General features: G+C 54.2%; 1 pseudogene; it reads right to left on the bottom strand.

The window, feature by feature from the left end:
- Positions 1-3,188: 3,188 nt before the first annotated feature.
- Positions 3,189-24,049, bottom strand: LOC114203776 (voltage-dependent N-type calcium channel subunit alpha-1B-like; annotated as a pseudogene).
- Between the last annotated feature and the right edge of the window lie 802 nt (positions 24,050-24,851).

The raw sequence follows: 24,851 nt of genomic DNA, 5'->3' as shown, positions 1-24,851 counted from the left end.
GTGAAGGGCTGAAAACCAATGCTCCAGCTCACCTCTGACTCGTGTGTGACCCTGGGTGAGTCCTGTCTACCCTGGAGGCCCAGGGAGTTGGAGGAGGGGGAAGAAAGCCAATTATGCTTAAACCTAACCCCGATCCAGACCCTGGCCCTGACCCCAACCCATGACCCTCACCCCAACCCCACCCAGATTCTCAGGCTGATCCACACTTGCATCATGAACAGGCCCAAATCAGTTTTAGGGGGTTATTTTCTCCAGAGAGCTGCTCAGCTCTGCACTCCTGCCCACACGCCCATGGAGGTGGCCCTGCCTCCTGAGGACGCACAGGTTGCTGACTCCCACACCTCTTGCATACATCACCCAGCAGCATGGTGGGGTTTGTTTTGATTTTTTGCTAAGTTTTATTTTAATCCAAGGACTTTGATTCATACCAAATGTCATTGTAGAAACAATAGCAGAATCCAAAGTCTGGGTGATCAATATTACTCAGGCAGCAAACTCGTCAATCACAGGATTGTTTTAAAGCAGGTCCCAGTTGTGTCGCATGGTTGGGACTTCTTTTTGGGTTTTTTTTTTAACACTGTTCTTAAATATAAAGCTTTGCAACAAACCTTTGACTTATGTCAAATATAATTAAAAATTAACAAATGAGTACATTGTATCAAAAAGTACGAAGATATACATTTCATGCACATACTTGTATATATGTATATATTTTACATGCACACATAACTTATTCAAACTACAGCCACTGATTGACTGGTCCAGATGCAGACAACTGGTTAATGCATTTCAAATTTGGCAACTCACTATGAGATCTCAGTGGAAACATATGATAGCTGAGAAGAGAGGATACAGAAACAAAACCCAAAGTCAGGAAAACAAGACACAGTATCTCTTCCCCCACTCCCTGTAGTTTTCACCAATTCCAGTGTCTAGAAGAATCCAGACAGACTGGTGAGGCCGTGTGGGGCTAGAACAGTGATTCTCCACCCAACATGGCCTGGGAAGCAGCTGCGGTTCTGCACAGAATGGATACATTCACAATAACGTGGGCCAGAGATGAAACATCAGTATCAAAATACACATCCTTCTGCTTTGCAACAGGAACAGAGCTATCTCATGCAGAGTCTGAGATACCATTCCAGTTATTATTTCCTATTGCGGTAAAATACTCTGTAATCTTAAAGTTTCAGAGTATTGTGCCTTCCAGTAAGGAGATTCTATAAAATGGTTTGGTCACAATCATGCTGAAACCCTAGAACAGGTGGTGGTCTTACGTGATTTATTTCTATTGAATGTGTGTCTTTTGTTGCATAGCCCTATGGGTTAACGACATCCACTCACTGGGACACACCTCCACACAGAGAAACGCACACACACGTCACAGGCCAGGTTTCTTTAAGGTGAGTCATGGGGCAACAGCCAATGGGAACACTCAAATGATCCAGCGAAGAGATCATCTGACATTTCCAAACACGGAGGATGCACCAAAATCTAATCATCTAAATATTCCTTTTGTTCACAAAACAAAGGGTCTCCCGGCATTTCATGCACAGCCTCCTACCTACGGTGTTTCCCTTTTGACAGTGGCCATGAGGTTGGATTTCCCTTTCGCTTCCTGCTTTCCCGTGTCTTGTGCCACAGTGCTGGGCTTCAGATGGCTCCTACCTGAGCCTCAGTCGCCAAGCTTCTCCTTGCCCCATCGCTTCCTCTGAGTTTTGGCCTCATTTCAGTCGGGCCGTCCCAAGTGCCTGCACCTGCACAGACACAGGCCCTCCCTCCTGCCCGCCGGGTCCATCTCCACTCCCCCACCTCTCCCTCTTCCCACGACCTCTCCCTCTCTCTGGCCTTATCTGAAAAGAAACTTTCACAACAGATACCATGCCCTCTTTGGCAGGCATCCCGTCCCTGAGATTCAGATGTAGAACAGACTGAAAACACCCCATACAAGGACATGCTCTACACTGCTCTGTGGCTTCCCAGGGAACCCTTCCACTTGTGGGAGGAAAACAGGGAAATGGTCGCTTCGTTTCCAACTACAACCGTCCCACTGGATGTTATATGAGTGTTCTCCATGGACACCAGCTTTCTACTTGGTTGATATTTGGAACTGGAAACAGTTCCAAGGATTCACCCACGCTTCACACAGGCTTCACATCACCGCCCCCAGGAGCCTGGCACGAGAGGGCTCGGAAGTCAGGCACTTGGTCGAGAGCAGCAGAAGCCAGGGGAGCTGGGGGGCCACCCAGGCTGGACGCAAGAGCATCTCCTCGCACGAGAGAGAGAGAGAGAGAGAGAGAGAGAGAGAGAGAGAGAGAGAGAGAGAGAGAGAGAGAGGGAGAGAGACACCACCCCCCCCCCACAAAAAGCTGAGAGCTTCCTACAGGTTGGATTTTTTTTAAGTTCTGTTACTATTTCCTTCCCCATTTTTCTGTTTTTCTCTTCTTTCTAGATCAAGTATATGGAATTGACAAAAGAGGGAAGGGTGTTTCGATTAAAAACCAAAACCAACAGCAAGAATGTTTTCCAGATTTGGTCCCTGTCAAGGTTGACAGCATCTGGGAGAGGACAGAGTGTGTGTGAGTGTATTTCTGGTGTCCACCTGCTGTTTCAGTACAAAGAGCCACGCTGGATGTGTTTGTGTTTGTGGGCGCCGACAAGAATGCACGGAGCCACAGGCCGGGCTCCTGAGGTTACTGCTGTTGACCATCCACTCTGTCTTATCTGGCCAGGCGTGTAAACATGCCGGGCTCCGTACCACACACGTGGATAAAGGATGGTCTCTACCAGATCCAGACCTCCTAAAAGTGGCCCAGGCACACCCCCCAGACGCTGGGAGCCATCACACAGGATTCACACTGACAGGGTCCCACTCAGCACATGCAGTGACTTCCCGTGTAGGGTCTGTGGCACGAGACCCAGGCAGGCAGCATACAAGGGGACAGAGAGAGCCACGTCCCTCTCCGGAAGGGCTTTAGGAATTGGTCCAGCGTGAAAGAGAAGGTGGGGGCGGGGGGGTGGGGGGGAGCCACGGGGCCTCCCCTCAGCTGGCCCCAAAGGCGGGGTCGCTCCAACCAGGGGCTGCTGCCCCTGCCTTGGTGCCCCTGCGCGTCCCTGGGAGCCCAGCGTGGATGATAAAACTCATCGGCTGGAACGCGCCCACTGAGCAGGTGTGAAGCGGAGGTGCGCTAGCACCAGTGGTCTTGATCGGGGTGGTGGTAGCTATGCCGAACCCGGCCGCCCGAGCTGAGCCCCAGAGTGCAGTGGTAGCCGTTGGGCACGCGGCGGAGGGGGTGCGACTGGGAGGTCAGGGAGGACACATAGGAAGTCCGGGAGGAGCGGCCTGAGTTGGTGGCCACAGCCTCCTTGAAGGTAAACGTGTCCTTGGGCTGGGTGCGGGCAGTGTCCTCACTGTCCAGACGCTGCCCCAAGTAAGGGTCAGAACCGATCCTAGAGCCGGCGGCCAGGGGCTGGCTGAGGGGGTCTCTCTGGAGCAGAGCGTTGTGTTCGGAAAGGCCACGGCTAAGCCGGCCTGGGGAAAAGGTAGGGAGGCTGGTCTGTGCCCCAGCAAAGTGGACAAGCGAAGATTGGCCATCTTGTAGGTGACACTGGGAAGGGGGGTCAGCGAAGTCTGGGGGAGCTGCCTCCGCCCACCACGGCCAGGGGTGCTAGCACCGGATGTTGACAACAAGGGGCTCCCATTCACTGAACCACCACCCTACAAGAAAATAGAACAGAGAAAAAAAAATCAAAGTCCCAGACCAGAGGCCAATGCAGGTGAGAACCATGGAGGTGGGGGGGTGAGGCATGGAGAGAGGCAGGCACCCTGGGAGGGGACCCGTAGGGTGTGTGGTGGAGGAGGAAAAGCCGCTGGTGCCGGTAGGCCTGGGGAGGTGGTTGGGGACCAGTGGGGAACAAAGGGACAGGCACAGCTCAGGGAGAAGGGAGACCAGAGGCCATTCCAGGGCAGTTGGGAGGGGAGGATCGGGCTGGTGCGGGAGGAATGGAGCACGGAGGGGGGAGCGCAGACTCGGGCGTGGGAACCAGGACATGAAGGAGGATTCGGAGCACGGTGAGGGGGGTCCTGTCTTACCGGTCTCCGGGGTCCTGGCTCCTACCCAGCTGTTGGTGACGTGGGGTGGCTGCTGAGGGAGGGTTTGGGCTGCGAGGGCTCCCGGCCCCCAAAGCGGTCACAGGGGTAGAAACGCTGCTTCTCCGAGGAAGAGGAAGAGGGCTGCCTCCGCTCTTGGGACCGGCCCCGCTCCTGTCTGCACTGCGTCCGGCAGCCTGTGGGCCCCTCTCGCGGGGGTGGGCCTGGCCCTGCAGCACTGCCGGGTGCTGGCCAGGAAGAGGGGAAGTCAGCACAGCGAGCCAGGTGGGGAGACAGACCCCCAGCCCAGACCCAGTCCCCAGGGCCAGCAGGGGGACCCAGGGGGAGAGCTGAGGTGCGTGGGTGATCCTGCCTGGTCCCCAGGCCTGGGCCTCACAGCCCCCTACTCAGGGCCGTTTGGATGGTGGAGGCATAGAAAGGAATGCCTCAGGCCCTGGCCATAGGAGGGACCCCCGCACGCACCGCCATCTGTGTCTGCGGACAGGCTGGGCCCCTTCTCCAAGGACTTCTGCTTCCTGTCCCTGTGGCGATGGCAGCGGTGGTGGTGATGGAGCGGAGCCTGGCTGGCTGGGGCACGGTCCAGGGCAGCGCTGCAGAGATGAGCCACGTGGGGACGCTGGGGCGCCAGTGTGGAGACGGAGCGCTTCTTGGGGCTGGCGTTGGGGGCCGGCTGTGGGTGGGATGTGGGTTGGCACACAGTCTGAGAGAGGGGCCTGGGGCAGGCTCCAGGGCGGCACTGAAGGCCTGGGGTTCAGGAACCACCAGGCCCCTCCCTCTCCCCAGAAAGCTCTTCCCCACCCAGGCCCACCCTTTCTCCCAGAGCACGCTGCACAAGGTGCTGTCCATCTCTGCCAGCGGGGCCCAGAGAGCTGTTGGCTTCAGTGTCCCTGGGGGACAGGGAGGATGCCAGGAAGAGGGAGGCTGCGGGCCTGGCTGGGAGAACCCTGAGGGGTGGCTGCGTGTGATGGCTCTGCTGGGCCAGGGCCATGGGGCTCCTGCCCTGGGCTGAAATCGGGACCTGCGGAAAGGGGCCCTCCAAGAGGAGCTGACCCACAGCCTCCACTCGGCGTCCTCAAGCTGGCCGCCCAGCGGGCCAGGCTCAGGAAGGGGAAGAGGGCGGGAGCCACCACCAATGGGAGGCAGAGACAAGTTTAGAGAATGAAGTCATTTGGAATGTGCAGAACCAGGAACCACAAAAGGAGGCAGGGACAGGGCCAGCCGCAGGCAAACACTGAAGGTCCCCGGCTGGAGGACATGCCCCTCTAAAGCCCCTCACCATCCCAGGAAGTGAAAGCAGGGCCCCCTGACACAGCCTCAGGTCTGCAGGCCCCTCTCTGAGTCCTTGTGAATGGGCCCACAGCCCCCTTGCCCTGGAGCTTCCTGCTCAGTACTCAAAGCATCCCCGAAGGAGCAGGGGATGGAGGTGGTGCCGCCTCCAGAGTCCAGAGAAAGAACAGGGCAGGTCGGGCGCCTGGGTGGCTCAGTTGGTTAAGCGACTGCCTTCGGCTCAGGTCATGACCCTGGAGTTCCAGGATCGAGTCCCGCATTGGGCTCAGCAGGGAGTCTGCTTCTCCCTCTGATCCCCCCCCATCATGTGCTCTCTCTCTCTCTCAAATAAAATAAATAAAATCTTTAAAAGAAAAAAAGAACAGGGCAGGTCCTCCCCAGAGCATCGATGGGGGAAAGGGAGGACCAAGCTGTGAGGCACCGTGTGCATGGCTGGGGGGCTGGGGGGGCAATGCAGGCTGGCGTGGGAGAGGGGTGTCCTAGAGAGAGGGAGAGTCTGGGTCAGGGACACTGGGCTGGGAGATGGAAGCCCCAGGGCCACCGCAGGAGGCTGAGCACCGGTGGGTGGTGGGGATTCCTGGCAGGCCTCCGAGGACTCTGGCTGCACCTCTTGAGACCATCATCCTGGGAGCTCCCAACGGGGCTGACAGTGTCCAGGCCGCCGTGCAGGTAGGGAGCCCTCACGCGGGACACAAGCCCTCCCCAAGCCAGGGCTCCTCATCCCCCACGCCCCCACCCTCCCATGACCCTGTCCCTCCCAGACCACCCACCTGAGTCTCTGCAGCCCGGCAAGGCATGGAGGCCGCGCGTCCCTGGCTCTCCAGTCCGGGTTGGGGCTCCCCGTCAGGACCTCTCAGGGCCATGCTCTGCATCTGGACGTCCACAGCCTGGGCACACAGCAGCCCACAGTCACACCGGCCCCCACCCCACTCTCACCTTCCCCCCCATCCTGGGCTCCCCGCCACACTCCTGCCATCTCCCACCATCCCTGTCTCACCCCAATCCTTGTCTCATCCCCCATCCCCTGCCTGCTACCACCCCCCAGCGACACACGGTGCAAGACAGGTAGGTGACTGTTAGTTCGCAACACTTGGTTTTGGGTGGTTCATTACCAAGAATTATTGTGGCAAGAGTTAGGGGTTAGGTAACAAGGACGTTACCAATTTGTCTACAAAATACAATTGCTTCAGAAATCACTACTGGAGTGGAGATCTGAGGAAAAATGTCTTAGAGGAGTTAGGAAGACTAGACACACACAGGCCGTCAACAGAATGGGGTTGAAACAAATCATTTCTCAACGGGCAGTGAGGAAGCAGAGGCAGAGGCCCCTCACTGGAAAGGGAAATGGCACGCACAATGGGAGGTGACAGTGGGAACCACCGACTGTCTAAATCCACTGACCTCAGTGCCATCAGAGGCACCCGTGTAACGTTTTGGGAATTAGCTTTGGAGTCCACCATGGACCGCTCCAGCAGCCCGCCTGGACTAGCTTTCAGGCAGCATCTGCGGGGAACCATTCGGGGGGAGGTGGGCACGGGGTGGAACAGAGAGGCCAGTCTCCCAAAGTGGTGATGGGACCTGAGGGCTCCATGTCCTGCAGCACAGCCTACAGGGAGCCCCTCTGGGAGGGGGAGAAACCAGGAGTCCTGCCTCCTCCGTGCACCTCGCACCCTGGCCAGGTACTGACACGGCCCCGCCGTTGCTGAGGGACGCAGAGCTCTTCTGCTGAAGGAAAACCCGGGCTCCTCAGAGCACGGCCGGCTATGTCTGCTCCAGCGTGGCCTTCAGAGGGTGGAACAGGGACACAGGGCCCATCTGTAGAAGGGACGCAGGGAAGAGGAAGAGCTCTAAGGGCACAGACAGGTGTGCCAGAAAGCTGGCCTGACCCCACAGCATGGGTTGGTGCTCCTTCTGCCCTGCCCCAGCCCTACACAGGAGGTAGGCGGGGGCTTACTCCCAACCTGGCCTGTGAGTGACATCAGGAAAGTCATTTCACTTCTTGGAGCTTCAGTATCCCTACCTACAAAATCTGGGGACCTCATCCAATTAAAAATGGTAAAAGGTTTCATCTCATCATCAACTTGGACTGATGGGTAGAGGCTGCATGAGCCCGGACTGAGCAGAATTCTAAGGACATTTCAGGGCTCGGGGGGTGGCGGGGGGGCACTAATGGGTGTCTGCAACAGACAGGGGAACGGGGGATGTGGTGTGGGCATCAGATACTTCCCATCCCACAATGGGTGAATGTCCCTGTAAGCTCCAAACCAGGCAACTTTCTAGACAGAGTCCACGTATGGTCACTGATGGTTTGGCTGCGTGGCAAAGTTGTTATCTTTGAAGGATGACGTCAGGAAGATGGGGCCCCAAACCAGCCCAGTCAGAGTCATGAGTGGAAGAAATCATGACCCTGGACCCATCAGTTTGAATCTCTCCGGTCCCTGCCAATGTGCACGGTAATCAGGTTCTCCTCGAACCTCCCCAAACAACCTCCTCAAATATTCTTCAAACTTCTTTCTTCTACCACTTAAAACAGTGGGATCTCCAGGGAACAGGTCCTCACCCCTTGTCTACTGCTCCTGAACACTAGGTCTCCAAGTCAGGGGGCCCCCAGTACCAGCAGGAAACCAGCCGTTGGAAAGCACGCAGGCTGTACGGGGTTTCTGACTTTGGGGCCGGAGAGTGAGGCTACAGTAGGAACCTCTCACCTTCCTTTTCCCGCCGTGCAATCCCCAGGAAGGATGTGGGTTTCCTCTGCCGTCAAAACAACTGACGGTGCCAGAGTCTGAGGTTTACTTCTTGGAAATCCTGGAACTCGGTACCTGGGACAGGCCTCCCGTGGCCTGGTGAGTCTGGGCTCTGGGGGTCTTGCTCTGTTTGTAGAAGTCAAGTATCATCAGAGCTGCGTACACCTTTCCTACGGCCATCTCATCGGCTGGAGGGAGAGAAAACAGAGGGTGGGGTGTGGAGGAGGAAGGGGAGGTGGGGGGGCAAGGGAACAGCCTCCACCACAGGGACGCCTGGACATGCTCAGGGAAGGGCACAGGGCTTGGCCGAAGTGACATCTTTGGACACTGAGCACGTGTCCTCTGGAGCTGTACTGACTCTCCACAGGGCCCTCCATCTCCTCCCAGTGAAGTGGATGCGGGGTTTAATCTTTAAGCACCTCATCTCTAACTGTAGGAGTCTCCCTGCTGTTCTCTGGATTTTTTTAAGTATACACCCCCACCAGGAATGTGGGTGACTGTGGTCAACAGAATAAAGCCCAGGGAATCCCTTCCCACAGTCCCTATGCACCCACTGGTAAGACCGTTCTCCCTGCAGGTGGAAACTAAGTCTAGACTATTGACGAGGTCACCCTGGCCCAGGCCTCCTGGCTCTGCCTCTGGGTGGGACACAAAAGGGGGGTGAACAAGGAGAATTTCTTGCCCTCACTTACGTTTATGGGGTGGCACCAGTAAATCCAGGGTCTTCTGGGGCAGATTGGCCCACACAGAGGAAATCTCCTTCCTCAACTCTGCACCACGCTGATGCTGCTTGGTGCTGGCTGGGGCAGGACAAGGGTGTGGAGGGGAAGAGAGATGTTAGGAGCTGTCTCACGGGCCCCCTGGGGGAGCCGGCAGGGAGAGGTGTGGTGTGAGGGGAAATGGGGCAAGGACCGTGCCAGGAGAAAGGGCAGAGCGGGGAGAAGCACGGCCACGGCGTCTGTCGGAGCGTCCCTGATGGGCACATGCAGAGACAGAGGCCTGTGTGCGTGGGCCCTGGGAGTGGAGAAGGGATATGGTGGCGGTCCAGCTGTTCGTCCAGCCATTCAAAACTATCAAGTGAGCACCCTCCCGTGCCAGGGACTATTCTAGGTGATGGAACAAAAGCAAAGGAGCCGCCTTTGTGGCACCATGTGGCTTGACTCAACAATAAAGTGGCAGTAAGTTCAAAACCTAGTGTGTTGGGTGCAGAAAAAGCTTAAGTAGGGAGGGATGAGAAATATTAGGAGGGCTGAAATTTTGGACAGGGGAGTCAGGAAAGGTCTCATGAGAAGGTGGTGTGTGTGTAAGACCCCGAAGGCAGAAAAGGACCAGGGGGTGCAAAGGCCTCGGTGTGTCACACAACCAGCCAGGAAGGCAAGGCTCACTGAGCGGGGGGTGGGGGTGACGGGCTGCAGGGAGCAGATGTTGAGATAGGAAGCAGCAGAGGGTGATAAGCAGAGGGATAAAATACTCTGACTGACCTTTTTTTAGCATCAGGTTTACTATGGTATAATGTACATACAACGAAATCCGCCCTTTTCAGTTATCCCATTCTATGAACTTTGGTAAATCCATAAAGCCACACATCCACCCCACAATCGAGTCATGGTATATGGCCCCACTGCCAAAGTCCCTCTGTGCTCCCTTTGTAGCTGACCCCTTGGCCTCCTCTCACCCCATCCCATCCCTAGTGTGTTTTCTGTCTCGGTCTGTTTTGCCTTCTCCAGAATGCCCCACAAACAACGTCATCGGGTGTATTGGCTTTTGGGTAGGACTTCTCCACTCAGCGTGGTGCCTTTGAGATTCAGTCCACGTTGTTGAGTGTATAAGTAGCCTGTTTCTTTTGATTGCAGAGTACTACCTTGTGGTATGGATAGACCCCAATTTGTTTATCCATTCACCAGTTGTGAGCATTTGAGTTGCTTACATTTTGAGGAGATTATGAAATAAAGCTGTGAACATTTGCATATAGGTTTTTGTGCAGATGTATGTTTTCTTTTCTTCCCACTTGGGAGTGGGCTGGCTGGGCCGTACGGTAAGGAACTGCCAAACTAGGATCACAAGAATTCCATATTATGCATTCTCACCAGGACTTAATATTGTCATTTAGAAAAGTACTTTAGTCGTATTAATAACCATGTAGTGTTATCTTACTATGGCTTCATTTTGGATTTCTCCCATCCAAGTACGAACCAGGCCCGACCCTGCTTAGCTTCCGAGATCAGACGAGATCGGGCGCGTTCAGGGTGGTATGGCCGTAGACTTCATTTTGGATTTCTCTAATGATTAATGATATTGAGCATCTTTATAGGTGTTTATTTGCCTTCCATAGATATTTTTTGGTGACATGTCTATTCGAATCCTTTACCCATTTTTATTAGGTTGTTTATTTTCTTATTACTGAGTTGTGACAGACCTTTATCTATTCTGGAAACTGATCCTATATCAGATACATGGTTCAAAAATATCTTCACCAATGCTTTAGCTTTGTCTTTTCATTTTCTTAAATGTCTTTTTGAAGAGCAAAAGTTTTTAATGTTGATAAAGTTCAATTTCTCAATTTTTCTTTTATGGCTCATGCTTTTTGTGTCTTCAAAAATCTTTGCCAAACTCAAAATTGCCAAAATCTCTCTCCTGTGTTTCCTTCTAGAGGTTTTATAATTTTACATTTTACATTTATGTCTATGATCAATTTCAAGTTAATTTTTGTAGGAGGTAAAAGGTATGTGCTATGGACTGAATTGTGTGCTGCCCCCGTTCACATGCTGAAGCCGGAACCCTCATTGTGACTGTATAAGGCCGAGAAGGAGGCAATGAGGTGAAATGAGGTCAGAAGGGTGGGACCCTGACCCAGAGAGTTAGTGTCCTTATGAGAAGAGACACCAGAAAATTCATTCACTCTCTGTATGCACTCAGGGAAAGACCATGTGAGCACACAGTGAGAAGGTGACCACCCTACAAACCAAGAGAACAGGCCCAGGAATGAAACTTACCTTCCTGGCACCTTGATTTGGACTTTCAGCCTCCAGACTGTGAGAAATAAATTTCTGTGTTTAAGCCACTCAGTTGTGGTTCTTTGTTATTGGCAGCCCTAGCAGACTAAGACACTAAATGTCAAGATTTTTCCCTTTTCTGGATAGTTGTCTAAATTTTTCAAGTACCATTTGTTGAAAAAATTATCTTTTCTTCATTAATTGCCTTTACAACTTCATCAAAAATCCATTGGCAATGTAAGTATGAGTCTCTATTGTGTTCCACTGACCCATGTCTCTGTCCTGTCACCAACACGATACACCTCAATTGACGTGCTTTATAGAAAGTCTTTGATTCAGGTAGAGTAAGTTTTCTTTGTTCTCTTTTCAAAATTGTTTGTTACTCAAGTTCTTTTGCTTTTCTAGATACATTTTAGAATTTGTTTGTACATTTCTACCTAAAAACCTGTTGGGATTTTGATTGGGTGAACATTTATTCTATTGATGAATGTGGGAAGAACTGACATCATGACAATATGGAATCTTCCAATGCATGAAGATGATGCAGTGCTTAATTTTTAGATCTTCTTTGCTTCTTTCAATGTTTTGAAATTTGCAACATAGAGATCTCACATATATACTTTTTAGAGTTATCCAACAACAAAGAAGTACTTCATGTTTTTGGTGTGATTTTAATGGAACTTTTTCCCATTTCAATTGTTAATTGCTAATATATAGAAATACATTTGCTTCTTGCACACTGACCTTGTATCCTGTGACCTTGCTCTATACTTGGGGATGGTTTTAGTTACTTTTTTTAATGGCTTAAAACAACAGAAATTTATTATCTCAGTTCTGGAGGCCAGAAGCTCAAAATCAAGGTGTCCAGCATGACCGTGCCTCCTCCAAATGTTCTAGTGAAGAATTCTTCCTTGCCCGTTTCTAGATGCTGGTGGCTCCCAGCCATCCTTGGCATTCCTTGGCCCGTAGATGCCTCCATTTTATTCACTTTTTCTTAGAGTCTTTCAGATTTTCTCCATAGATAATCATGTCAGTTGTGAATACAGGCAGTTTTATTTCTTCCTTTCCAATTGGTATGCCTATTTCTTTTTCTTAACTCATTACAATGGCTAGGACCTAACGTATGGTGTTGAACAAGAATGGTGACAGCAGACATCCTTCCTTTGTTCTTGATCTTAGGGAAAAAGGGGTTAGTCTTTCTTTGTTAAGTGTGTCATTCGCTGAAGGTTTTTCATAGATATCCTTGATCAGATTGAGGGGGCTTCCTTCAGTTTCTACTCTATGCAGAATTTTTAAAATCATGAATTCTTGTGAAATGCTTTTTCTGCATCTATTGAGATGATCATATAGTTCTACTTCTTTGATATATTAAATTATATTGATTGATTTTTTATACTTGAACTCAACTTGCATTCCTGGGATAAACCCTACTTTTGTCATCAAGCAAATAGATATATATACAGCCAGACTCAGTCTGAGAAAACTGGGTGGAATATTTTTGTGTCTACAGTCATGAGGGATACTGATCTGTCACTTTCTTTTCCTATAATGTCTTTGTCTCATCTTGGTGTAGGAGCAACGTCAGCACAATATGGTAAGTTGAGAAATGTCCTCTTTTTCTCTATTTTCTGGAAGAGTTTATATAGAGCTGGTATTAGTTCCCCCTTAAATGTTTGGTGGACCTCACCTATGGAGCTAACTGGGCCGGGGATTTTCTTTGTTCGAAGGCTTTTAACTATAATTTAATTTCTTTAATAACTATAGTGCTACTCAGATTCTCTCTTCCTTTTTTTAACCCACTCAGGTTATCCATTCTTGAATGAGCCTGATAGTTGGTGTCAAGGAATTTTTCCATTTCATTTAAGTTGTTGAAGTTATTGACAGAAAGTTGTTCATAAAATTTCCTTGTTATCCATTTAATGGCAGCAGGACCTGTAGTGGTGTTCTCTCTTTCATTCCTTATATTGGTTATTTCTATCTCTTTTTCTTGATTGGTCTAGCCAGAGGTTTATTAATTTTATTGCTTTGGTTTTTAACATGATCATTCTAGCTGTTCTGTTGCAGGCAGACAAGAACAGAGGCAGACCAGTCTGAATCGAGTCAAGACCCGAGAGAGGGGCTTGGACCAGGAGCTAGCAGTGGGAGAGGACATAGAAGTGATCATATTCTGGTATATTATGAAGGTGGAGTCAAGAGATATGACAGGAGATCATATATGGATCAAAACTGGGAAAAGGATTTTAAAAAAAAGAAAGAAAGAGGAGGTAAGAATGACTCCAGAGGTTTTTGTCTTGAGTGACTAACTGGAAGAACAGAGTTTCCACTGATGGAGACGGGAAAGATCATGGGGAACACGTGGCGATCAAGTTTGGGCAAGTGAACTTTGGAATGCTTCCTGGGCCTCCCAGTGGAGACAGTAAAAATTCACATGAGAATGCAGAATGCAGGTCTGGAGTTCAGGAGGAGGCCTGCACTAAAAACACAAAGTTGGAATTCCCAGTATTTAGAGCCATGAAAATAGGTGGAATGACGAACGTGGCAAAGGGAACAGTCTGAGGGGCACCGTGACATTCAGAGGATGGGAGACATGAGAAAACAGAACAGGAAACATCAAAGGGATTCAAGAAGAACTACACGACCACGGAGGAAGGGCCGAGCCGCGGGCGGGCGCGGCCACGGAGGAAGGGCCGAGCCGCGGGCGGGCGCGGCCACGGAGGAAGGGCCGAGCCACGGGCGGACGCGACCACGGAGGAAAGGCTGAGCTGTGGATTAGGTAAAATGAGGACCGAGCACACGGAGGTCGCCGAACAGCTCAGCAAGAGTGGCTCCAGCAGCATTGCAGTGGAAACCCACCTGCAGACCGAACAAGAGAGACCAGACAGACAATACGGACCAGTCTCTCAAGGAGTTGGTCGCGAGGAGGGGAAGAATAAACATAGGGAAGCCAATGGAGGGAGCAGAAAACCTTTTAAAGATGGGAGAGATCATAGCTTGTTTATATGTTGATACAAAGAATCCAATAGGGAGGAAAAACTGACAGGGCAAGAAGCAGGGTGCAGAATTTCTGGCATGACATCTGTGGGTAGATGATGAGAACGGGACCTAGAGGGCAAGGGGGGCAGGGTACGGGACTGGCCTTGACTCATCCGCTACAAACGAAATGGCTGAGCTCAAGGGCTCGAGTGCAGCCAGGAGGGTGGTGTGGGGGCAGAGACAGTGCAGATCCCCTCTGGTGGCTCTAATTTTTCTAATTTTCACAGGAGGGTGAAGGTGGAAAGGATACACTGGAGGTTTATTCTCTCCTAGATTTGGCACAGGCTATGCAGTCCTATCAGTCAGCTCAGGAGAGGACCGGACAGGGCCCGGGGTCACTACGGGGAGCAGACAGAAGGCACACAGACGCTGCACCCTGGAAGGGTGCTACCTCATGTGAACCTATGTTCTGCCGTCACATGCTCTGGGTAACATGGACAGGTCATTTAACCTGCACCTCAGCTCCCGCACATGAAAATGGGATCATTACAAGGCTCAAAGGCAGGGCGGTTATCAGGGGATGAGGTCAGTGCCCAACAGAGGCGCCATGAGCAGCTGTCCTTGGTCGTCTCCAGACAAGCCTCCTCACCCCCCTTCCCTGCACACCCACCTGGGGGTGGCTCTGGACTGAGGACCGCCCGGTCCTGGCTTGGTGCCCTCCCCAGATGCTGCCTTGCTCACCTGGAGCCAGCTCGATCTCCAGTGCAGTCCGAATGAGGGCCATCAGCGTGGACGTGAAGTGGACGGTCATGTCCTCATTGGAGATGGGCATGTTCATGCAAACCAGGAGCTAGAGACAAGGGGAGCAGGTCAGGGCCAGGCCTACCAGGGTCCCTCCACCACAGGACTACAAGGGGCTGGAGGCCCCTAGAGGCTGGGCTTCACCTCCTGGGGGTGGCTTCTGCAGGCGCCCAGGAAAAGTTGGGTGGCTGGGAGTTTTGCCAGCATTCACACTCACCCTTGGACCACCCCCCCATTGGAGCAGTCCCTCCTTCTCCTAGCTGCGGAAAAATAGAAGTCCAGGTAAAGACTGTAGCATAGCACCAAGCCAGAAGCCTGGATCCCTCTGAAAGAACAGGCACATGCTTAGCCAGAAGGACCCCTGCCCAAGGCTGGAATAAGGGGCGTGGGGCCTGGGCTGAAGAGGGAGGGATCTGGGCTGCAGAACAGAGGCGAGGCACCCTGGGATGGCCCACAGACAGGAGGGAAGACCCCTGTCCTTACAGCTCTGCCCAACGTCTTCTCCTCCACCGGCAGCCTGGAGCACTGGACAAGGGGCGGGTTAGCCAAGAGCACAGCTCTGAGCTCCCACTCCCAGTGAGGCATCCCTTCACCCCAGGAAGGCTTCTGCCTCTCACCACCCAGCCAGGGGGCCTGGAAGAGGCAGCCAGCACCTTCCAGTCAGAAGGACCCAGAACAGATGGTACTGCACAGGGCCAGCGTGGAGGCTGGTAGGGAGAGGCTCAGGGCCATTGCACAGGAGTAAAAGTACTTCGGACCAGACTGGGAGTAGTGCCCTGCTGCTTTGCTCCCTGTTTCCGCATCAGGTGAACAGCCCCTTTTCTCTCCTCATTTTTCAAGGACAGAAGAGCGGGAGACAGATGTGTGTCTGTACCACAGACCTCCGGGTATAGCCAGCAGCTGCCCAGAGCCTGAGGCTCTGAGAACTTAGGTGGTGTCCAGGAAGAAAAGTACCCTCGGTGTGTCTGGCATGGTCTCAGCCTGGGAGGTCACCTAGCTGACCAGGTAGAGCCCTAGGGGCACCGTGACCCACCTGTCTTCTCTCACCGCTCTCTTGTCGTCTACCATAAGACAGAGCTAGAGAAGGGGGCACAGGGCCACTCCCCAGGTTGTGCCTGTCCTCTGCCAAGCCCACATCCCATGACAGAGCAGCCTCTCTTCCCTTCTAGGGGGGGCCCCCAGCCCGGCCCCCAGCCCTGCCCCCAGTGTCTGGGCCCTAGATCCAATCCTCGGCCTAGTAGAGACTGGGTGGCTAGAGACACGAGCCCAGACTCTGCCCCCCTGAATGCTGGTGAAGCCCCACCTGGCACATCGAATCGTGGTCCCAGGACCTCACACATCACCTTTGTGATGCACACCAGGAAAATCGGCTTTCCAGAGCACAGCGTCCCTGTAGACCAGCACCGATGGCAGGGGGAGAGGCAGAGGGATTCCTCTCTAGGGAAGTCAGGGAGTCCGGTCCCAGCCTGAAGGGGGAGCAAGCAGGTGATTTCCAAAAGAAGAGAGCTCTGTCCAGGGCACCTTCACCAGAGGCTCTCCTCTGCCTGTCCAGGCCCTAGAAGGGCAGGGATCTCTGGAAGTGGCAGAAGGACAAGGCCAGGGTAAACAGACAGGCATCTCTGCCCTGGGCCTAGGACCTCCTGGTCATAGCACCCTGAGCATCTCCTGGACCCTCCCCAGCTCCCCAAGCCCATCCATTCCTACCCACCCTGACGCCTCCCCTGGTCTATTCATGACCAGAACCTTGGAACTGGCCAGCACAGCTGGGGAGGGGCCCTAAAGGCTAGCCCATCAGAGCCCTGCATGCCCAGCCTGGCCCCAGGTATCAGTGTGGACAGAACTCTCCTCCTTGGGAACAAAGCTACAGTCTTGCATGCAGGCCTCAGGCAGGCGCAACATGCATGCCAGGCAGGGGAGGGCTGAGGAGGACAGCAGAGGCATCTGCCGATGGCCTGAAGGAGCCACTTAGCTTCCAAAGGCTGTGCTGAGCCAGGTGACAGAGGGAGGCCCAGATTGAGAGCACAGAGACAGACAGCATGGACAGAACCAGAGAGAGGAAAGCTCTGCTGGGAAGCTCGCTCAGAGAGAGGGCGGTGGCAGAGAGGCTCCAGACACACGCTGGTGGAGCCGCACGACTCGGGCTGGCTCTGTTTTCTGGGAGCAATGGGAGCTGCAGCAGGGCTCTCGGTGTGGCGCGACGGGTGGGGGGTGGTGCTGGAGGGATGGGAGGTGCCTACACACCAAAGGGCACATGGGGCAGGTGGGAGCAGGCTTGGGGCTGGGCCATGTGACCTGCCCGCCCCCCAAGGAGGGAGGCCTGGAGATGTCCTTCAGTTTACCACCTCCTTGCCGCTCAGCCTCCTGGGCTCCTCAGCGATGGAGGGAGGGGGCGTGGGACTACCTGTCCTTACCCTGCAGCAGTCTCTGAAGCCCCAGGAATGACAGCAGAACGCCTCTCCCTGGCATCCTTTCCTTCTTAATGCCACAGCGCCTCCTTCCCGCTGTGGAACTTACAAAGCCCTGGGGATGCTGCCTCCCCAGGCTGACAGCAGCCCAGACCTGGGGAAGTTCTGCATGTGCGGAGCTGAGTGGGGGTTCCTCAGAAGTGCCAGAGGCCCTGCAGGCCCCTATTACCCCAGGCTCAGACCCAAAGGGCTGGATACCTCCACCCTCATCAGGTGCTTATGGGACAGAGAAGCTGAGTGCGGTCCTGAGCCCGGAACAAAAACAGCTTCTGTCTGAAAGGTGGTCTGTCCCCTCATTTCCGGGAAAGAGAAGGAAAGGAAGAAAGGCAGGTGGAGGGCTCTGGCTCCGTCTTCCTGAGCCTCTCAGGGGCTCTCAAGGGGGCACACCTGCGGGCACAAGGGGCAGGTGCAGACACCATCATGGTATCTGTGTCCCCCTGTCTGGGAAGGTAGAGGACATGGTTGGAGCAGAGAAAAGGAAGAAACAGTGAGACAGCAGAGCGGCAGACAGACAGATGGACAAGCCCCGAGAGGAGACGGGAGACCAGCCCCAGCACAGCCAGCCTCGGGGTGCAGGGTCGGGGTCTACCTTGTATGCAACTCGAACACAGCATTTCTCCCCCAGCCCCAGGGGTGGGGACATGTGTTTCAGCATCTCAAACATGTCATTGTAACTGATGCGCCCACTGGACACCCGGCCCAGGGAGGCAGAGGCAGGGTGGGGTCCACAGGAAGGGGTGCGGCGGGAGGGGGCCGGGGGGAGGAAGCAGACAAGAAAACAGATCCAGTTAACCAGCGTCCGATTACACGCCAAAAGTCAAAATACGTAAAATGAGGGACTTCTCTGCGTGACCCGATCCCCTCCTTGCCCCTCCCAGCCTCACCTCCACACTCCAGCCCCATGCAGGGCAGCGGGCAGGGGTGACATCTGAGCTAATGAACATGGAGGGATGAGGAAGGGCTGCATCGGGGCGGCTTTGGGTTGTCAACTTCTGATTTTACACTTTTAGAAACCACAGATAATGCCAAATCAGAAGAGCTGCTTCACCATGCCGGGAGAGCCGGCAGACAGAATTACGTGACTGATGAGGCCGGCCTGAGAACCACGGCAGAAACATAGCTTTCCGTCACGCTCAATTTGCTTCCAAGTTAGCCTAGAGGCTAAAGAAGTGGAGAAAACTCTACAACAAGCCAGAAAACTAGAGCTCGGGAGGCCCGAGGCTCTAGAGACAAACTTGACCGGTGAGTCCTGCTCCAAGCCCAGAGACGCCCTAGGCCGCCCAGGGCGGGGCTGCTGCTGGGGGTCAGGGCTGGGCAGGAAATGGGAGATGGGGGGGGGTGGAGGGGGCAGGGGCGTGGTGGGCAGCTGGGGTGGGGTGTGGCTTGGAGCCACTCTTGCACCCTCCTGTCCACACCAGGGGCAGGGCTGGCCCCAACACACGGGACAAGGCTGCGGATCCAGGGAGGTGTCTGGGGGCCGATGACTGTCTTCCGAGGTAGACAGGCCACCAGGCCTGCAGCCTCACCTCCACCCCTGGGGACACCTGCCTATGGGACCTGCTTGGGGTCCCAGAGACGAGGTCGGGTTCAGGCCACCCAGGAGAGAAAGGCAACAGCTTTTTCCTGGCAGGCACAGCTGCCCCAGGGCCTGGCCCTCCTCTCACGGTTCCCAGCCTTGGCTGAGTGGATCGATCCAGAGGTGAAGCAGGAGGGCCCGTCTTTGGGCCTCCACTGCCTCTGTCCTCGCCTCCCTCGGGGACCAGAAGCCCCTCGGTTGTCAGGCTCTTCAGACTGGGAGGGGCCGCTCCTCCTGGCCTGCTTGTGCCCATGCGCTCCTCCTCTGGGGCCCTTGGCCTCCAGCCTGTCTGACCATTAGCCCACCCTGCAGAGCCTGGAGGCAAAGCCGGGAAAGACAGCTGCTTCCTCGGGCACAGGCAGGGCCTGGCCCCCAGCTCCCACCCAGCAGCCGACCCCTGCCCTCCAGGCCCAGCCAGCAAGCTTCGTGTGCACCGCCTCAGAAGGCGGCCTCTCCCCAGCCAGCGGGAGGGGTCGGGAGATCAGATGGGGGACCAGAGCGTCCAGGAGGCTGGAGTGCGGGGCGGGGCAGGGCAGGAGGAAAGAGAGCTGAGTTGTCATTCCCAAACCAGGCAGGGAGTGTGCGCTGCGTTTGCATTTCGGGCAGGGAAGGGTATGTCCCATGGAGGCTCTGAGTTGCAAACCTTGTAGGCCAACCTACGAGGGCAGTTCTTCCCTAAGCCGACGGGTGGTGCAATACAACGCAACAAACTGTACGTATCCTTACAATGAACCCGGCAAGTGGAAAGGAAATGTCACAGGTTATGGCAACCAAGGCACGATGAGCCCGTCCTGCCCGCCCACCCAGCCTGCGACAGGAAGAGGAGCCGGGCGGCTGGACAGGCAGCTCCCTGCAGGGAATCCTGGGGCTCAGAAAGCCCCGGGAGGCAGGGCAATCCCAAGACCATTTCCAGAGCCTGACGTGGGCAGGAGGCACACCATACAGAACCAGTGCTGGCCCCTGTCGCAAGCCCCCACTGTGCACGCACTGCAACCACTGGTCCGCCTCCCCCCGGGTCTTGTTCGCCCACCCTCTCTGGCAGCCCCTGCTCTCGCTCCCTGAGTTCTGGAGACCCCACGCCTGGCTCTCCTGACCGTCTCTACCTCCTGCATCTCCTGGAGTCTGCTGGCCTGGCTAAGGACCCCCTAGTCCCAGGGTGGGCACCCTGGCCAACACCGACGTTTCTCTTTCCTGTCCAGTCAGCTCCAAGTCATTTCTGCAAAAGAGGGAAGAAAGAGGAAGCCCCACTTTGGCCTCACCCAAGGTGCTTGCTACCTCACTGGACCCAAAGGATCATGACGAAGGGTCTGGAAGCATGGTGAAGCCCCCAGCCCCAATAAGCACCCAACCTAATTCACAGCCTGTTCTCTGGCTCATCTTCTCTCTTCCACCATCGAATCCCTCACACGGCACCAGATGGAAAGTGGGGGCACCATACTGTCACTGCAATGCAAAAAACTGTCCTCGCTGTCTGTAAAGCAAAGTCAAAGCTCCTTGTTTATCCCAAATTTCAAGACCTTCTCAACCTGTCCCAGCCGCCCTTCCAGCCCCTTTGCAATGCGTTCTCTTCTCCATCAGACACAATCACACCCCCTTCCCTTCAGCCCCGGCCCCAACCTCTTCTCTAGAGCTCAATCCATCCTGCCCTCTTCAGTTTGGCTCAAATGCCACCTCCTCTGACTCACCGGCCAGATGGGGTTTCTCCCTCCTCGAACACCCCGGGCTCACACTATGGCTCCTCTGTTCTCCCACAGTCCCGTTGGACTCAGCATCCCGAGAGCACGTGCTTGCTTCACCTACACACCCCTGATCCCCAGCACACGGCGGATGCTCAGGAATGTTGACTGGGCAGATGGATGAACACAAAGATGAGTAGACAGATCGCTTACAGGTGTGATTGTGATTCTCCTCTCGACTCTCTACCCTTCACCAAGTGAGGCAACGGGGAAGATGGGAGAAGGCGGCACCATAAAGCAACAACCCCACGCCTTCTTCATCTCCCCACAGCAGGCATGTGTGCACGCACATGTGCACATACATACCCATGCACACCTGCGCTCACACACATGTGCACACAAAGCATGCACACCCGTGTATACCCATGCACACGTGCATTCACACACACGTGCACACATGCACTGCACACACCTGCACACAATCACGTGTGCACGCGCGTACGCATATATACAAACCATGTGCGTGTGCGCACATGTACACATGTATGTCTGCTGCATATTCACACACGTGCACACAAGCACACACACGTGCACATATGCACTGCACTCACATTTGCACACACGCGTGCACACATGCACCGCACTCACATTTGCACGATCACGTGTGCACACTCATACGTGTACACACAAACCATGTGCGTGTGCGCACATGCACACATGTATGTCTGCTGCACACATGCATGTACGCATGCCACATGTGCACACAAACACACCCGTGCACATATGCAACACGCACCCACAGAGCCATACACACATATGAAAGCTTGGGAAATTTCACAAAGTTTTGTTGTTCTTTAAGTCTCTCCAAGAACGAGGAGACAGCAGAGTGGCCACCTGGGATATAAAGCGGACCACATCCCTACATCTGCCACGGAGGCTAGGAAGGGCTCAAAGCACCCTCGGTCCTGTGCCCAGGACTCAGTCTCCTCAGCTGCCTCTGCTGGGCCTTCCCCTATCCCCTGCCATCTGGAGGCAGGCTATGTTTTCAGCCCAGGCCACTTGGGAGCAGCAAGTCTGAGTGTTACTTGCGGGTCACATTTATGCTACTTTTGGACCATGGTCTTGTGTGCTATTTCACAGATGCCACCTCTGGGGTGACGCTTATATTTGCTGTCTACTCTTCCACAGCACTTTCTTTACCCCACTCCCAATGGCCCCTGCCTTCCAGAGGCCCCATTTTCAGAACTCTGGATTTGGGAAACAGTCTGAGCCCCCTGTGCACCATCACAAAACCACAGTCTGGCCCAAGTCCATTCCCTGTATGTCCAAATTCTGCTCCACCTGTGGCTGGACTAGGGGAAGCCCTGGGTCTACAGTTCATAAAGATTGGGGGGAAGTCCTCCCCTCTCACAGGCCTGCACTGACTTGCCTTTGTCGTGCACCTATGAACATACTGCCCATACAGCATCTCTGCTTCCCTGCAACACACCCTTTAGAAACAACGTGCCCGGTCCTTCCTTTGGCAGCACATATACTGGAAACAATGTGCCTAGAAACAGCAGCATCTCTTGAGACCACAGTGCAGATGACCCTCCTAGAATGAGCCTCAAGCCTGCCTCACTTGGAGTCTCTCCTGCTCTCTGACCTGACTGGGCCCTCCTGACCAGAGAACCCACACCTACCCCTGACCCAGAATGACACTGGGCACTGCAGGGCCGATGTGCTGACGCATCAGCAAAATGACAGGACTCTCCGAGGCCACAAAAACGGTCACCTATGCCATGAAACATATATAATTCCATGCTTGTTCTGCACTGCGTGAAAATTATTCAGTTTTCACTACAATGGAAAACACCCAGAGACACTACAGGAATGGAAATGCCCTAGGGTTGCTGGTGCTACCAGTGGTTTCAGGACTTGCCCAGCCTGGGAAGGGTCTCATACAGCATCTTCTGGATCCTCACATGATGGGGTAGGGGCTCCGGGAAGGCTGGATGAGAGGAGGGTGGGGGAGCCCAGCCAAGCTCCCAGGGGCTTGAGGGTCAGAGAGCTCTGGAGCAATCCCCTTGCTGAGCTCCAATTTAGGGAAAAACTGTGGGCAGTAGGGTCCTCACCACGACGACACTGACCATCTCCTCCAGGCCTCTACCACGCAAGGGGTGACCAAACACAGAGCTGTGCGAGGGGGACACGGGCAGGCTGGGAGCCTCGGAGAGAGGAGGTGGGAAGTGGCTACACCCCATCTTCACAGTCTTCTCATTCCCTTCGAGCGTGGGAAGGGACGGATGCCCATCCGTTTACTGATGCACTTGGTTCATTCACATTCATGTCTGCTGAGCGCTCACCATGAGCGAGGCGATGAGCTGGCCTGTGCCTTCCCCAGCAGCCAGGTCTCTTGGCCCTTCCATGTCCTGTGTTGGCCTTGCAGAGAGCATGCCCTGAATAACTACTCAAGTATCCGCTTGAGAGAATGAATGAATGAATAAGCAAATGAAGAAGCAAGTGATGAAGGAACAGACAAATGGGCAGATGGTGAGTCCATGCTGCTTTGCTAGCCCCGAGGATAAGAGTATGTGTCCTGGGTGTGCAGGACTCTCCCATGGATCACGGAACACCCTTCTAATGCAAGCCAGTCCCCTCATGACATACTTGCTCTGTCTGGAAACAAACTACCCTCACTTAATGCAACACAGTAACCCTTTCCCACCATGACCAAAGGGTCTTCAACATACTAGACCCTTCCTGGTAGCTCCTTTAATTTCAGTGAAAGTTCACCAAGCGCCCGCTATTTGCAGCCTGGGCTGGGGACACAGGTGCATGTTGGCTCCTGTTCCCAAGAGATGGCAGAGAGGGAGAGGCCTGAGCCCATGGGCGGGAAGAATGTCATTTCTGCCATGAAGGCCTCCAAGCTTCATGAGGATGGTGAGGCCCCAAGGGAAGGCCCTCCTGCTGTGTCCACACCCTCTCCCTTGAGCCCTCCATGCCCCTCATGGGACAGACCTGTGAGGAGACAGTACACTCCCATTTGGCAAGAGACCTTGGAACCTCCTAAGCCTGGACTAAGGGTCTCACAGAGCATTTCTCAGCCCAGGGAGCTGTGTAAGAGCACTGTGGGCATGAGAAGGAGCATGCCACCTAGAAGGGGACCTGGCACCACCCTCTGCGGACCCTGCAAAAACCTGAAGGGGTTTGACAAAACCTGTGCCACATGACACAGGTCTGAAGCCACCCAGCCCTGTCCCAAGATCCGTGGCACAGACCACCCTGAGGACCACGGAACACGGGGGCCACTCACCACGCGGCCGGGTCGTACTCAGCCCAGACCCGGATGAACTCGTCCAGGTGGTGAGGCCCTAGGATGGAAGAGTCCCGTGTAAGGTACTCAAAATTGTCCATGATCACGGCCACAAAGGGGTTCAACATCTGCAGGACAGGAAGGAGAAGGGGTGACGTAGAGAGACCTCAGCCCGCCCTCTACGCTAGCCCTTACCCTCCAGCCAAAGTGTGTGCGAAACCATCATGGCAGCGGAGGCCACTCTGACTCAGCCAGAGCCCGTCCAGCCCTGCTCCCCCCAGCCTCTGGGCCTCCCCTGCACCACCACCACCACCACCAGCCCCCGCAGCAGCCAGCCTCCTACCCCGGGGTTCTGGGTCCCGCAAACTAACCCAGGTCCCTCCCATTCCCTGCTTCTGCTGCCCTACCTAATTCATGTTGGCACCCCTCCCGCCCCACCTCCCATCACCACCCTCTTCCCCACCTAGCCAGTCTTCAAGGAAAACAGTGACTTTGGAGTTAGTACTTTGGACTCCAGAGGCCAAAAGCTCAGCTTCTTTTTTGTTTAATTGAGTTGAAATTCACATAACATACATTTAATCATTTTGAAGAGTACAACTCGGGGGCTTTAGTGTATTCACAATATTATGCAACCACCTCTCTAGTTTCAAAAATTCTTTTTTTTTTTAAAGATTTTATTTATTTATTTGACAGAGAGAGACACTGAGAGAGGGAACACAAGCAGGGGGAGTGGGAGAGGGAGAAGCAGGCTTCCCGCGGAGCAGGAAGCCCGATGCGGGACTCGATCCCAGGACCCTGGGATCGTGACCTGAGCCGAAGGCAGACGCTTGATGACTGAGCCACTCAGGTGCCCCTCAAAAATTCTTTATCACCCCAGAAAATGCCTCCTACAGTAAGCAGTCAGTCACTTATTTCCCCTTTCTCCCGTTC

Source organism: Eumetopias jubatus, unplaced genomic scaffold, assembly GCF_037043125.1.
Source record: "Eumetopias jubatus isolate StellerSeaLion01/CBP00866 unplaced genomic scaffold, mEumJub1_p1.0 scaffold_13, whole genome shotgun sequence".
Taxonomy (NCBI): Eukaryota; Metazoa; Chordata; class Mammalia; order Carnivora; family Otariidae; genus Eumetopias; species Eumetopias jubatus.
The sequence above is the reverse complement of the archived record's forward strand: the minus strand, read 5'-3'. Positions and strand labels throughout refer to the sequence as shown.